This window comes from Heptranchias perlo, chromosome 11, assembly GCF_035084215.1.
Source record: "Heptranchias perlo isolate sHepPer1 chromosome 11, sHepPer1.hap1, whole genome shotgun sequence".
Taxonomy (NCBI): domain Eukaryota; kingdom Metazoa; phylum Chordata; class Chondrichthyes; order Hexanchiformes; family Hexanchidae; genus Heptranchias; species Heptranchias perlo.
Genome location: NC_090335.1, coordinates 22,525,526 through 22,539,887, shown reverse-complemented (window position 1 = coordinate 22,539,887; position 14,362 = coordinate 22,525,526).

The window sequence follows — 14,362 nt, the reverse complement described above, 5'->3', positions numbered from 1 at the left end:
CACCTGTGCTGACAGCAGGGAGAGCTGAGTTCTTTTTTCAAGTGTAACAGAAGTTATAAAATGAATAAGTCTCAGCAGATACATACTGAGGGAATATTCTGTACATCCTTTGAGGTTACTGTGATATCAGCGAAGGAACAATCAATGGCCTGGAATTTCCTCCATGAAAACGACCTGGAAGTTGGACCCAAAATTGTGCACATTTCCGCGCCCATTCTGCCGATGTCAAGTTACACTCAAATTTGCTGTGAATCTCATTAGAATACCCCCGAACATAAAATAGGCATAAACAGTTATAAATCAGCGTAAACAAGGAAAGCGCAGAACCCACACCACATGCTCGATTTTCGGATTACGGAGTGGGTGCGTTGGGGGCGGCGGGGGGGCTCCAAAAATCGCTGAAATCCTGAGCGGGTTCAGAGCCCTGCTTCAACCCGCTGAGTTCCGGCTTCCCCAGTGACGCTTTCGGGTGTGCGCACGTCTCCCATATGCGGAAGTCCCACCGGCAATTAAAGCCGGCGGGATGATAATTTGAATAGTTTGTCAGATAGTTGAAGTACCTGAACTACTTGATTGACTAGATATTTTGGCAGGGCTGTGATTTTGAAGGATCCTCATTGTGTTTCCTGTGCTGTGGGAAACACTCCCTGTTGCAACAGACGTGTTTCAGTCAGCAGCCAGTGGGAGATGCAAATGTTTATTTGTCAGGTCGGGGGAGCACCTCATTTATTGCCTCAGGGCACTCTGTCACTTCAGACAAAGTTTTGGCTGCAAGAGTTTTGTGTTCGCACTCAAAATTCTCACTTTCCACCCAAAACTCATTTACCTACATATTCAAACATATTTAACTACTTTTCGGACCCACTCAAACTCTCACTGTCAGGATAGGGGGGGCGCCATGGATTCATTCACCACTACATTCGAGGATGAGCAACATCACCAGCCTCGCCAGGCACACCGTCCACCTCCGCCACGTGGAGCTCCACAATACAGTGCTGCGCCACAGGTACCTGCACAAGAGCAGGAACAGATAGAGCGACGTCGCAGGAGGCACTACCCTTGCAACTGGGTCTAAAGACCGAGGCTCAGCTTCCTGGACCTCTCTGAGGAGCATACGGAGGCTCAGAGGTAGTCGCAGACATCTGCAGCCTCCTTTATGCCGAGCTGTTCCCAGCTGGGCCAAGCAGCATCTCCTTACGTGTCACTATCAAAGTCACCATTGCCCTCAACTTCTTCGCCTCTGGATCATTCCAGGGTGACACCGGGGACATCGCCGGGGTCTCTCAGTCTTCTGCACACAAGTGCATAAGGCAGGTCACCGATGCTTGCTTTGCAGGGCCTTGGACAATGTCAACTTCCCCATGGACAGCCTCAGCCAGATGGAGAGGGCAGTGGGATTCCACGCTGTGGCTGGCTTCCCAGGGATGCAGGGTGTAATCGATTGCACCCATATAGCAATCCGAGCACCTCTGCATGAGCCAGGATTGTTCATCAACAGGAAAGGCTATCACTCCATCAACACTCAGCTCATCCGTGACCACCACAAGAGTTTCCTTCACGTGTGCGCCAGATACCCTGGCAGCTGCCACAATTCCTTCATCCTCCGGGAGTCCAACATCCCGCCCCTCTTCCACGCACCGAACACCCATAAGGGCTGGCTCCTTGGGGACAAGGTGCACAGGTGGCTCATGACACCTCTGAGGAACCCCATCACTGAGCAACAGCATCGATATAACGACAGCCTCATCACTACTAGGTCTACAATTGAGCATGTTATAGGGCTGCTCAAGATGCGCTTCAGGTGCCTTGATCATTCTGGGGGAGCGTTTCAATAGACACCAGACAGAGTGGGACGCATTATAGTCGTGTGTTGTACCCTTCACAACATGGCACAATTGAAAGGGGTGCCACTTGAGGAGACTCCACCCACATCTGCCACCCACATTGAGGAGGAGGAGGAAGAGGAGGAGGAGGTGGAGGAGGAGCAACCAATGGGTAGAACAGCAGCTCACCTGGCTGCTCGTGAGGCCAGGGAGTTACTGATATGTGAACGGTTCTCCTAACATCAGACAGTGTGATGAGTCCAGTCCTCACACCACCTGGATAGAGCAGCGGCCACACCAGCACCCCCCAACACAAAATAGTCGTGCAACTACACATACGCCCACTGTAGAGTGACCCAATGGGTGGCATCAAGTGTCGCCGTTCGTGGTGAACCTCATGAAAGGGTCTTATTACAGAAACCAGACAAGAATGGCCAAGACATGGCAGTAGTAATGACAATAATAATATTTAATGTGAGTTTAACAAAAAGCAAATATAAATAAAAAACATGACCAACTGTCAAACACCCTTGTGCATCCCCTACGTGCTTACAAAACCTTCGCCTTTCACTTCCAACTACTCCTGCTTAAGGAAACTGGAGATGTTTTAAGTGATTGGCGAGGGGAGGGGGGAGGAGGAGATGGTGAGGGGGAAGACAATTCAGAAACAAAAGCTGCCAGTATTTTTTATAATTTCTCGGCAATCTGGGATAAATCACTACATTGTAAAGTCTTCCATTCTCAGGGAGCTCTGGGCTAAAATAAGCTGCTTATGTCATTTTGAAGGAAACAGACTATGTGACAAGCAACACTCATGTACAATTGGATAAGGAATATTGCACCATAGTTTGTTTGGAGCAATTTATGGAAATGCAGTGCATTTAAAAAAAATATCTTTACCTCTTTGTCATTTTGGGCCGCCTGGGTGGAATACCCCTTTAAGATGATCTGTCATCTGTAATGGTGAATTTCCTTAATACTATTCTGGGCTCGTTTTACCTATCTAGCACACCCCTGATTCAGTCTTGCTCAAATACAAGTCATCACAGGGCAGCAGTATAATCAACTCCTAGACAACAGGAAGCAATGAATGATTCAATGTGGTAAATGTTAGGGAGAAGAGAATATCTCCTGTAGTGCATTGTCAAACTCTGGAGTGAATCATTCTAAAGAACAGTATAATCTTTATCTTCTTGCCAGCCTCCCATCCTCTAACCTCCATAAACTCAATAGCTGTCCTGCACTACGTCCTGATCACCCATCACTCCTGTACTCATTCACCTATATTGGCTCCTTATCCCCCAGTGCATTCAATTTAAAACCGCTTGTCCACCTCTTAAAATCTCGTCTCAGTCTCACCCCCTCCCTCAGCAACTTCCTTGAGCCTTGCATCCCCTTTTGTCCTCCTAATCTTGTCTTTTGTGTGTCCTCCATCCTCCTTTTCCCCGTCATTAGTGGTAGAACCTTCAGCTACCTGGTCATACTCTCGCGAACTCCCTCCCTAAACCCCTCTGCCTCTCCACTTCTTTCTCCACCTTCAAAAACCTTCTCAAAACCCATCTTTTCAACAAATCTTTCAGTCACCCTTCCTACCTCTCTCACATTGGCTTGTTGTCCGTTGCTTTTTATTCTTCTAATCCTCCTGCCCCTTTGTAAAGCACCTTGGGATGTTTTCTACATTAAAGGCACAATATAACTGCAGGCCATTATTGTACTATTTGACATGACTCCATGCTATTGTAAATATGAACGATGACACAACTTGGAAAAGTAAGATTAAAAGGTCACAAGATAAATACAGATGAGGATGGCCATTTGTGTTATAAATTGGATAGCCAGGTGGTGAAGGATAGAATACTAGAGCCTGGTCTTCAGTTGCTTCCAAGCCTTTATTCACAGTGATTCCCCTTACACACACACCAAACACTAGATAAGCGCTCATATAAAAAGGATACAAGAGAGTCCCCAATTGACACACACCACCTGAATACAATTAACACTAATTGATATAAGTCACATGGTACAATTAATAATTTAGCCCAAGGTCGCCATTCAGCCCTTTGAACCTAATCTTTCCAAGGGTCAAACATGGGCAAGGAAATCTCCTGATGATTACCAATTACCGCCCTCCCTCAGCTGATGAATCAGTTCTCCTCCATGTTGAACACCACTTGGAGGAAGCATTGAGGGTAGCAAGGGCACAGAATGTACTCTGGGTGGGGGACTTCAATGTCCATCACCAAGAGTGGTTCGGTAGCACCACTACTGACCGAGCTGGCCGAGTCCTGAAGGACATAACTGCCAGACTGGGCCTGCGGCAGGTGGTGAGCGAACCAACACGAGGGTAAAACTTACTTGACCTCGTCCTCACCAATCTACCTGTCCCAGATGCATCTGTCCATGACAGTATTGGTACGAGTGACCAGCGCACAGTCCTCGTGGAGACGAAGTCCCGTCTTCGCACTGAGGACACCATCCAACGTGTTGTGTGGCACTACCACCGTGCTAAATGGGATAGATTCAGAACAGATCTAGCGGCTCAAAACTGGGTTTCCATGAGGCGCTGTGGGCCATCAGCAGCAGCAGAATTGTATTCCAGCACAATCTGTAACCTCATGGCCCAGCATATTTCTCACTCTATCATTACCAACAAGCCAGGGGATCAACCCTGGTTCAATGAGGAGTGTAGAAGAGCATGCCAGGAGCAGCACCAGGCATACCGAAAAATGAGGTGCCAACCTGGTGAAGCTACAACTCAGGGCTACATACATGCTAAACAGCGGAAGCAACATGCTATAGACAGAGCTAAGCGATTCCACAACCAACGGATCAGATCAAAGCTCTGCAGTCCTGCCACATCCAGTCGTGAATGGTGGTGGACAATTAAACAACTAACGGGAGGTGGAGGCTCTGTAAACATCCCCATCCTCAATGATGGCGGAGTCCAGCACGTGAGTGCAAAAGACAAGGCTGAAGCGTTTCAAAACATCGTCAGCCAGAAGTGCCAAGTGGATGATCCATCTCGGCCTCCTCCCAATATCCCCACCATCACAGAAGCCAGTCTTCAGCCAATTCGATTCACTCCACGTGATATCAAGAAACGGCTGAGTGCACTGAATACAGCAAAGGCTATGGGTCCCGACAACATCCCAGCTGTAGTGCTGAAGACTTGTGCTCCAGAACGAGCTGCGCCTCTAGCCAAGCTATTCCAGTACAGCTACAACACTGGCATCTACCTGACAACGTGGAAAATTGCCCAGGTATGTCCTGTCCAAAAAAAGCAGGACAAATCCAATCCGGCCAATTACTGCCCCATCAGTCTATTCTCAATCATCAGAAAAGTGATGGAAGGTGTCGTCGACAGTGCTATCAAGCGACACTTACTCACCAATAACCTGCTCACCAATGTTCAGTTTGGGTTCCGCCAGGACCAACCGGCTCCAGACCTCATTACAGCCTTGGTCCAATCAAGGACAAAAGAGCTGAATTCCAGAGGTGAGGTGCGAGTGACTGCCCTTGACATCAAGGCAGCATTTGACCGAGTGTGGCACCAAGAGCCCTCGTAAAATTGAAGTCAATGGGAATCAGGGGGAAAACTCTCCAGTGGCTGGAGTCATACCTAGCACAAAGGAAGATGGTAGTGATTGTTGGAGGCCAATCATTTCAGCCCCAGAACATTGCTGCAGGAGTTCCTCAGGGCAGTATCCTAGGCCCAACCATCTTCAGCTGCTTCATCAATGACCTTCCCTCCATCATTAGGTCAGAAATGGGGATGTTTGCTAATGATTGCACAGTGTTCAGTTCCATTCGCAACCCCTCAAATAATGAAGCAGTCCGAGCCCGCATGCAGCAAGACCTGGGCAACATCTAGGCTTGGGCTGATAAGTGGCAAGTAACATTCGCGCCAGACAAGTGCCAGGCAATGACCATCTCCAACAAGAGAGAGAGTCAAACCACCTCCCCTTGACATTCAACAGCATTACCATCACCGAATCCCCCACCATCAACATCCTGGGGGTCACCATTGACCAGAAACTTAACTGGACCAGCCATATAAATACTATGACGACAAGAGCAGTTCAGAGGCTGGGTGTTCTGTGGCGAGTGACTCACCTCCTGACTCCCCAAAGCCTTTCCACCATCTATAAGGCACAAGTCAGGAGTGTGATGGAATACTCTCCACTTGCCTGGATGAGTGCAGCTTCAATAACATTCAAGAAGCTCGACACCATCCAGGAGAAAGCAGCCCGCTTGATTGGCACCCCATCCACCACCCTAAATATTTACTCCCTTCACCACCGGCGCACAGTGGCTGCAGTGTGTACCATCTACAGGATGCACTGCAGCAACTCGCAAAGGCTTCTTCGACAGCACCTCCCAAACCCACGGCCTCTACCACCTAGAAGGACAAGAGCAGCAGGTACATGGGAACAACACCACCTGCACGTTCCCCTCCAAGTCACACACCATCCCGACTTGGAAATATATCGCCGTTCCTTCATCGTCGCTGGGTCAAAATCCTGGAATTCCCTTCCTAACAGCACTGTGGGAGAACCTTCACCACATGGACTGCAGTGGTTCAAGAAGGCGGCTCACCACCACCTTCTCAAGGGCAATTAGGGATGGGCAATAAATGCCAGCCTCGCCAGTGGCGCTCACATCCCATGTACGAATAATAAAAAAAAAATTTGCACTGCCATTGAGTCTCATTGAAAAGAGAGAGATAAGTAACCAAACTAAAACTTCCAGGAAGAGAAAACTGTAAAAAAAAATCCCCGACTCATCCCCGGAAGGAAATTGCGTAAAATTCCGTGGCATCATCCCAACATGATGACCGACACTTTAGAGTAAATGCTGTAAGAAGTAATGTATTCAACCCAATGCTTTCAAATCATCAGCTGTTCACAACTCATGCAATTTAGTACAAGGTGATTATTAAACTGAGCATAAGCAAAATACTGTGGATGCTGGAAATCTGTAATAAAAACAGAAAATGCTGGAATCACTCAGCAGGTCAGGCAGAATCTGCAGAGAGAGAAACAGTATTAATGTTTCAGATCAATAACCTTTCATCAGAACGCTGATCTGAACTTGAAGTGTGAGTTGGTGAAATTCAAGTCATCAGGGTTCTAATAAAAGATCATCGACCTGAAACGTTAACTTTGCTTCTCTCGCTACAGATGCTGCCTGACCTGCTGAGTGTTTCCAGCATTTTCTGCTTTTATTAAACTGAGCATGCCTTCTTCATAACCAATCTCACAACCCAGCAAACGCAGCTCCTAATAAGGTGAGGCTCGAGATTTGCCGCTGTGTGACACCCCATTACAGCTCTTACGAATCTCTACATTTACGACATGCATTGCAATTTGCTGTCGGAGTACTGCAGTTTGCAATATAAGCTCCAAAAAGCAGTGAGGATGCCACCTTCTGAATTGATTTAGGTAACAGCAAGTCACTTACCTCAACAGAGCACCTACCCTGTTAATGAGAAACAGCCATGTGAAAAGAAAGAGGTACAGGTACAAGGAATGAACATTCCTGGGGTGTGGATAACTGTGTAACACCTCATAAAATGCTCCAGGTAATTTCTAAAAAGTTGTGGTGGTAATGTTCCATCATACCACGGAATACAAACGTTTGAAATAAATCTGTTTCTCTTCTTTGGTGAGAGGGAGGATGAGAATTCTGGTTTCAGATGGCAGCTTCTCATCCACACCCTGTGATGATGGTGGAGAAGGCCAGAAGAAAGCGGACAGTTATATACTTATGCACACCACCATTTTATTTAAAGGTACGAGCCATCCTGAGCCTGAAGTGATGTGAATTGATGAAATTCAGGTCATCACAAATGAATCCAAGATGGTCAATGAGTCAATGATGCTCATTGGTGCGATTAGACCATGGAGCATGGTCACCCTGCCTGCAGATACTAGGATCCTTTAGTGGTAACTGTGCACGAATTATGGATAGTTACTATCAGACATGATGTGGAGTGTTTTTTTTTGGTTGTTTGTATACTCGGTGGCCTTGTTGGTAACACCTCTCTGTCTGCACACTGTGATTGCCTTGGCAACGGGCAGTTGGAAAGACTATCTGTAATCACCAGGTATTGTTCTGTGATTTATAAATGCGAAGGGTTCGAGGATTTCATTTCCACATTCACCTGAGGAAGGAGGAAGCCTCCGAAAGCTTGTGAATTTCAAATAAAATTGTTGGACTATAACTTGGTGTTATAAAATTGTTTACCATTATCAGACAGTTATGGTGTCATTTCATACACGTTGTTGTTGTTGTGTTTTTTTGTGTCATTAATTATAAAGCAAAAATGGGTTAAAGCATCCAGAGATGTAAGATGTAATAATGCAAATGAACTGATCAACAACCAGAAAATGGTTCCTTTTTACCAAGTGTGACTTGTTCCAGTGTCTGAAGTGCAAATGTTTGTAGGCCACATTTCAGGGAGCAGGTTCTTCATATTCATTGAAAGGAAAACAGAAAATGATGGAATCAAAATGGAAGTTATCTACAGCTGGTGTGAGTCCTAGTAGGAGGCGTAGATTTCCCCTGCAAAAAAATTAATAAAATCTCTAAACCAACAATCCCGAGGACTGCAGAAAATGACTTGAGTATCTCATAAGGATGGTAATGATGAAGGTGGTTCAATGAATACCTGAGAAGCAAAGCAAGAACAAGAGTGGAGTGTCACCACTGAAAGGGATTACTAAATACTTCAGAAAAAAAAAGCGTGGTGACTTTTCTGAATTTCCTAAAAGAGGAGACACCAAATCTGAGGATGGGTGTGAGAATCCCTACGTGGTCAGTTTTTAGTAAAATATTAAAATGCCTATGTGGCAAAGAAGCAGAATGCAAAATGGTTAGAAAGGGTTAATTAGTTAGTAACTGAGATTGATACAAGTGGCCTGGCCCTCCTGCTGGGCCATATGTTTGCTTAGTCAGCAGGCCTGCATTGTCTTATCAATGATAGGTCTTTGATGTGAGTCAAGGACTGGTCTGAATGTCTCCATGTTTATGGCAGATCAATATAGGGAACGAGCTTAGCCAAAGTTGAAAGACATTCCAGGTTGGGAGATAAGGAATAGAAGGAACAGGGAAGAACCTTCCAAGTTGGAAAGTGAGGAAGTATCCCCTTTGATGTCTAATAGCAACATGGTCAGCACATGGATTGTCTATGATTGGCCGGAAATAATGTAACCCCGCATGGCAACCTGTGCCCGGCTTATGATTGGTGTTGACTCTTGTGTTAATGATGTTCCAACCTCTATGGATTTGTATAAAGGTATGAGTTTTTGTCTTTGTCTTTGTCTCTCCTTATTCTGTTAGAATCGTTCGGATTCTCTCAGGAATCTGAATTGAAGCTACAGACTAAGATCTGCTATTAAAGTTGTTTGAACTTTACGGTGTACTCGAATCAGTTCTTGCTGAACCAGACTGAGGGGAAAGAATCCGGTTCGTCAGGTGGAGTTACTTTACATTACATCATCCATACGCTGCATAAAAATTTCAACTCCAAGTGATGTAGGCTAACATGATCCATCACATAGAAAATAACAAAGTTTGTTACCCACTTTACCTCCATTCTATAAAGTTTTTTAAGCAAAATAAAGTTGTGTTTTATGCCACAGTCATTTACATACAAAACCCTCTGATGATTCACAATCGAACATTTTATGCTTGTAAACTATTCTTTCATAGCTACATGACACTTGTTCCTACACATTATAAACCACTGCAGATTACTTGCAAAAAGGCACGCTGCCTTATCCGAAGAGAAGGGTGAAGAGCTAGAAGCAAAGGTGACATGAGGGAAAGGCTCCATTGACATCCAACACATATGGGGCATAACCCAGCTGACAAGATTCTGCTGACAGTATATCACCTGAAGTGCAGGGGCCTTCATAGGGCCAACCCAGAAAAAGATGAGGACGTCCTTCTGTACATTGAGAAACCACAAACGCATCGGCCATATGGATCAGAAGTTGTCTACTCAACCATCCCACCAAGCATCAGGAGATAGAACTGAGAGTTTATGGCATTGAAAATACTTTAATGATGAGTTGAGTAGCTTCTACCAACTGCTACTAACATTATAGGAGGAATGGTGTGAGGCTTCACTCCTGGCATGGAGTCTCGCTACATAGGAGCATGGGTAGAACATAAGGCTATAATACTATTGGACTATCTAATGAGGCTATGCAACAGGCGACTTGCTTTGTAAAATCATCCCTTTTGTCCTTACATCAAATTGACTGGGCACTTTTGATTAGCTCAACCATCCCCTTGCTGATTATACTGACCTACAGCCACCCTCCTCCTTGCTGTGCAGAGTTGCTCCTCGATGGAATCCTATAAGCAAACTAATTAAAAAGAAATAAAGACTCGGGAGGAACTCTTTACCTCCCTCCGAGAATCAACAAGCCTTTAGAACCCATGCTTCTCCTCAGCACTGCTTGTTGATTCATCCTGTCTTCACTCCTACTCTTCTTGCTAGTGTCCTGGCAATGTGACGAGGTTTCTTACTATTCAAAAGTACCCATCAGTGATGGCATTTATCCATCAAGTTCTTTTCCTTTAGCGATAAGAATAATGATATTCCTACAAACCTTGCAGTAAAGCGATGGCTTGACTCCTTTGCATTTTTGTTTGAAATATCTATTGAAGAATTAACAGTTTTCTTATTAGTGGCATTCCTTAAAGAACCAGCATGGTTACAAACCAGTAAAAGCTATTTTACCACGGGAGACAATGAATGGGGTCCTGCCACTTATTTTATTGGGGAAATTACCCCTGTTAGATCATATAACATTTGCACATAAAAAACACAAGAGTGAGCAACAAAATGTACATGATAAATCTAAAAGAAAAATGTATTTCCAGGATCAGTAGACTGGAGATTAATCCGCTAAGAAGAATCTTTATTTGGATTTTGAGGACAGTAATGTAGCATCATTTGAGAACAGTTAAAATAAGAACATAACATAAGAAATAGGAGCAGGAGTAGGCCAATCGGCCCCTCGAGCCTGCTCCGCCATTCAATAAGATCATGGCTGATCTGATCCTAACCTCAATCTAAATTCATGTCCAATTTCCTGCCCGCTCCCCGTAACCCCTAATTCCCTTTACTTCTACGAAACTGTCGATTTCTGTTTTAAATTTATTTAATGATGTAGCTTCCACAGCTTCCTGGGGCAGCAAATTCCACAGACCTACTACCCTCTGAGTGAAGAAGTTTCTCCTCATCTCAGTTTTGAAAGAGCAGCCCCTTATTCTAAGATTATGCCCCCTAGTTCTAGTTTCACCCATCCTTGGGAACATCCTTACTGCATCCACCCGATCAAGCCCCTTCACAATCTTATACGTTTCAATAAGATCGCCTCTCATTCTTCTGAACTCCAATGAGTAGAGTCCCAATCTACTCAACCTCTCCTCATATGTCCGCCCCCTCATCCCCGGGATTAACCGAGTGAACCTTCTTTGTACTGCCTCGAGAGCAAGTATGTCTTTTCTTAAGTATGGACACCAAAACTGTATGCAGTATTCCAGGTGCGGTCTCACCAATACCTTATATAACTGCAGCAATACCTCCCTGTTTTTATATTCTATCCCCCTAGCAATAAAAGCCAACATTCCGTTGGCCTTCTTGATCACCTGCTTCACCTGCATACTAACTTTTTGATTTTCTTGCACTAGGACCCCCAGATCCCTTTGTACTGCAGTACTTTCCAGTTTCTTGCCATTAAGATAATAACTTGCTCTCTGATTTTTCCTGCCAAAGTGCATAACCTCACATTTTCCAATATTGTATTGCATCTGCCAAATCTCCGCCCACTCACCCAGCCTGTCGATATCCCCTTGTAGGTTTTTTATGTCCTCCTCACTCTCCACTTTCCCTCCCATCTTTGTATCATCTGCAAACTTTGATATGTTACACTCGGTCCCCTCCTCCAAATCGTTAATATAGATTGTAAAGAGTTGGGGACCCAGCACCGACCCTTGCGGAACACCACTGGTTACTGGTTGCCAGTCCGAGAATGAACCATTTATCCCAACTCTCTGCTTCCTGTTAGATAACCAATCCTCCACCCATGCCAGAATATTACCCCCAATCCAGTGATTCTTTATCTTGAGCAATAATCTTTTATGTGGCACCTTGTCGAATGCCTTCTGGAAGTCTAAATACACTACGTCCACTGGTTCCCCTTTATCCACCCTGTACGTTATGTCCTCAAAGAACTCAAGCAAATTTGTCAGACATGACTTCCCCTTCGTAAAGCCATGCTGACTTTGTCCTATTAAATTATGTTTATCCAAATGTTCCGCTACTGTCTCCTTAATAATAGACTCCAAAATTTTACCCACCACAGATGTTAGGCTAACTGGTCTATAATTTCCAGCCTTCTGCCTACTACCCTTTTTAAATAAGGGTGTTACATTAGCAGTTTTCCAATCTGCCGGGACCTTTGCCGAGTCCAGAGAATTTTGGAAAATTATTACCAAAGCATCCACAATCCCCACTGTCACTTCCCTCAAGACCCTAGGATGTAAGCCATCAGGTCCAGGGGATTTATCCACCTTGAGTCCCATTAATTTACTGAGTACCAATTCCTTAGTGATTTTAATCGTATTTAGCTCCTCCTCCCCCTCGAGCCCCCTGTTTGTCCAGTGTTGGGATATTCTTAGTGTCCTCTACCATAAAGACTGAAACAAAATATTTGTTCAGCATTTTTGCCATCTTCATGTTTCCCACCATTAATTTCCTGGTCTCATCCTCTAAGGGACCTACGTTTGCCTTAGCCACCCTTTTTCTTTTTATATAACTGTAGAAACTCTTGCTATCTGTTTTTATATTTTTTGCTAATTTATTTTCATGATCTATCTTCCCTTTCTTAATCAATCCTTTAGTTACTTTTTGCTGTCTTTTGAAGACTTCCCAATCTTCTATACTCCCACGAAGTTTGGCTACCTTATATGTCCTTGTTTTTAGTCGGATACTATCCTTAATTTCTTTACTCAGCCACGGATGGCTGTCATTTCTTTTACACCCTTTTTTCCTCTGTGGAATATATATTTTTTGAAAGTTGCAAAATAACTCCTTAAATGAACACCACTGCTCATGTACCGTCTTACACTTTAATCTATTTTCCCAGTCCACTTTAATCAATTCCGCTCTCATACCATCATAGTCTCCTTTATTCAAGCTCAGTACGCTTGTTTGAGAACCAACCTTCTCACCCTCTAATTGGATATGGAATGTAACCATGTTATGGTCACTCATTCCAAGGGGATCCTTAACTAGGACATTATTAATTAATCATGGCTCATTACACAGGACCAGGTCCAAGGTTGCTTGCCCCCTTGTAGGATCAGTTACATACTGCTCAAGAAATCCATCCTTAATACACTCAATAAACTCTTCCTCAAGGCTGCCCTGCCCAATTTGATTTGTCCAGTTAATATGATAGTTAAAATCCCCCATAATTATAGCTGTTTCCTTATTACATGCCCCGACTATTTACTGATTAATACTTCTTGCAGCAGATTTGCAACTATTAGGAGGCCTATATACTACGCCCACTAGTGTTTTTTCCCCTTATTATTCCTTATCTCTACCCAAACTGTTTCATTATCCTAATCCTTTGTCCCAATATCATTTCTCTGTATTACAGTGATTCCTTCCTTTATTAACATAGCCACCCCACCTCCCCTTCTTTCCTGCCTGTCCTTCCTGATTGTTAAATACCCTGGCATATTTAATTCCCAGTCGTTGTCACCCTGCAGCCATGTTTCTGTAATGGCCACAAGATCATACCCATACGTAGTTATTTGTGCCGTTAACTCGTCCATTTTGTTACTAATGCTTCGTGCATTCAGATAAAGAACTTTCAAATCTGTTTTGTGACGCTTAGTTCCTGCTTTTTCCTTTTTTAACACTTTACCTATTACTCCATACCTTCTGTCCCTTCCTGTTACGCTTTCCTCTGTCTCCCTGCTCAGGTTCCCAACCCCCTGCCATAGCTTTGATGCTGAGTTAATCGCCTTACGCCTTCTTTCCGCTGCTCTATGCTTTTCCCTTTGACTTGTTCTTGAACAACTGTTTGTACTATTTGTATTGTAGATTTCCCCTGGGTCTTCCCCTCTCTTGCTGCTCTCAGCCTTATTCCCTTCTGACTCCCCGCTCAGGTTCCCATCCCCCTGCCACTCTATTTTAAACCTTCCCCAACAGCACTAGCAAACACCCCCGCGAGGACATTGGTCCCGGTCCTGCTCGGGTGTAACCAGTCACGCTTGTACAGGTCCCACCTTCCCCAGAACCGGTCCCAATGTCCCAGGAATCTAAATCCCTCCCTCCTACACCATCCCTGCAGCCACGCATTCATCCTGTCTATTCTCCTGTTCCTATACTCACTAGCACGCACCGGTAGTAATCCTGAGATCACTACCTTTGAAGTCCTGCTTTTTAATTTATCTCCTAACTCCTTAAATTCACCTTGTAGGACCTCATCCCTTTTTTTACCTATGTC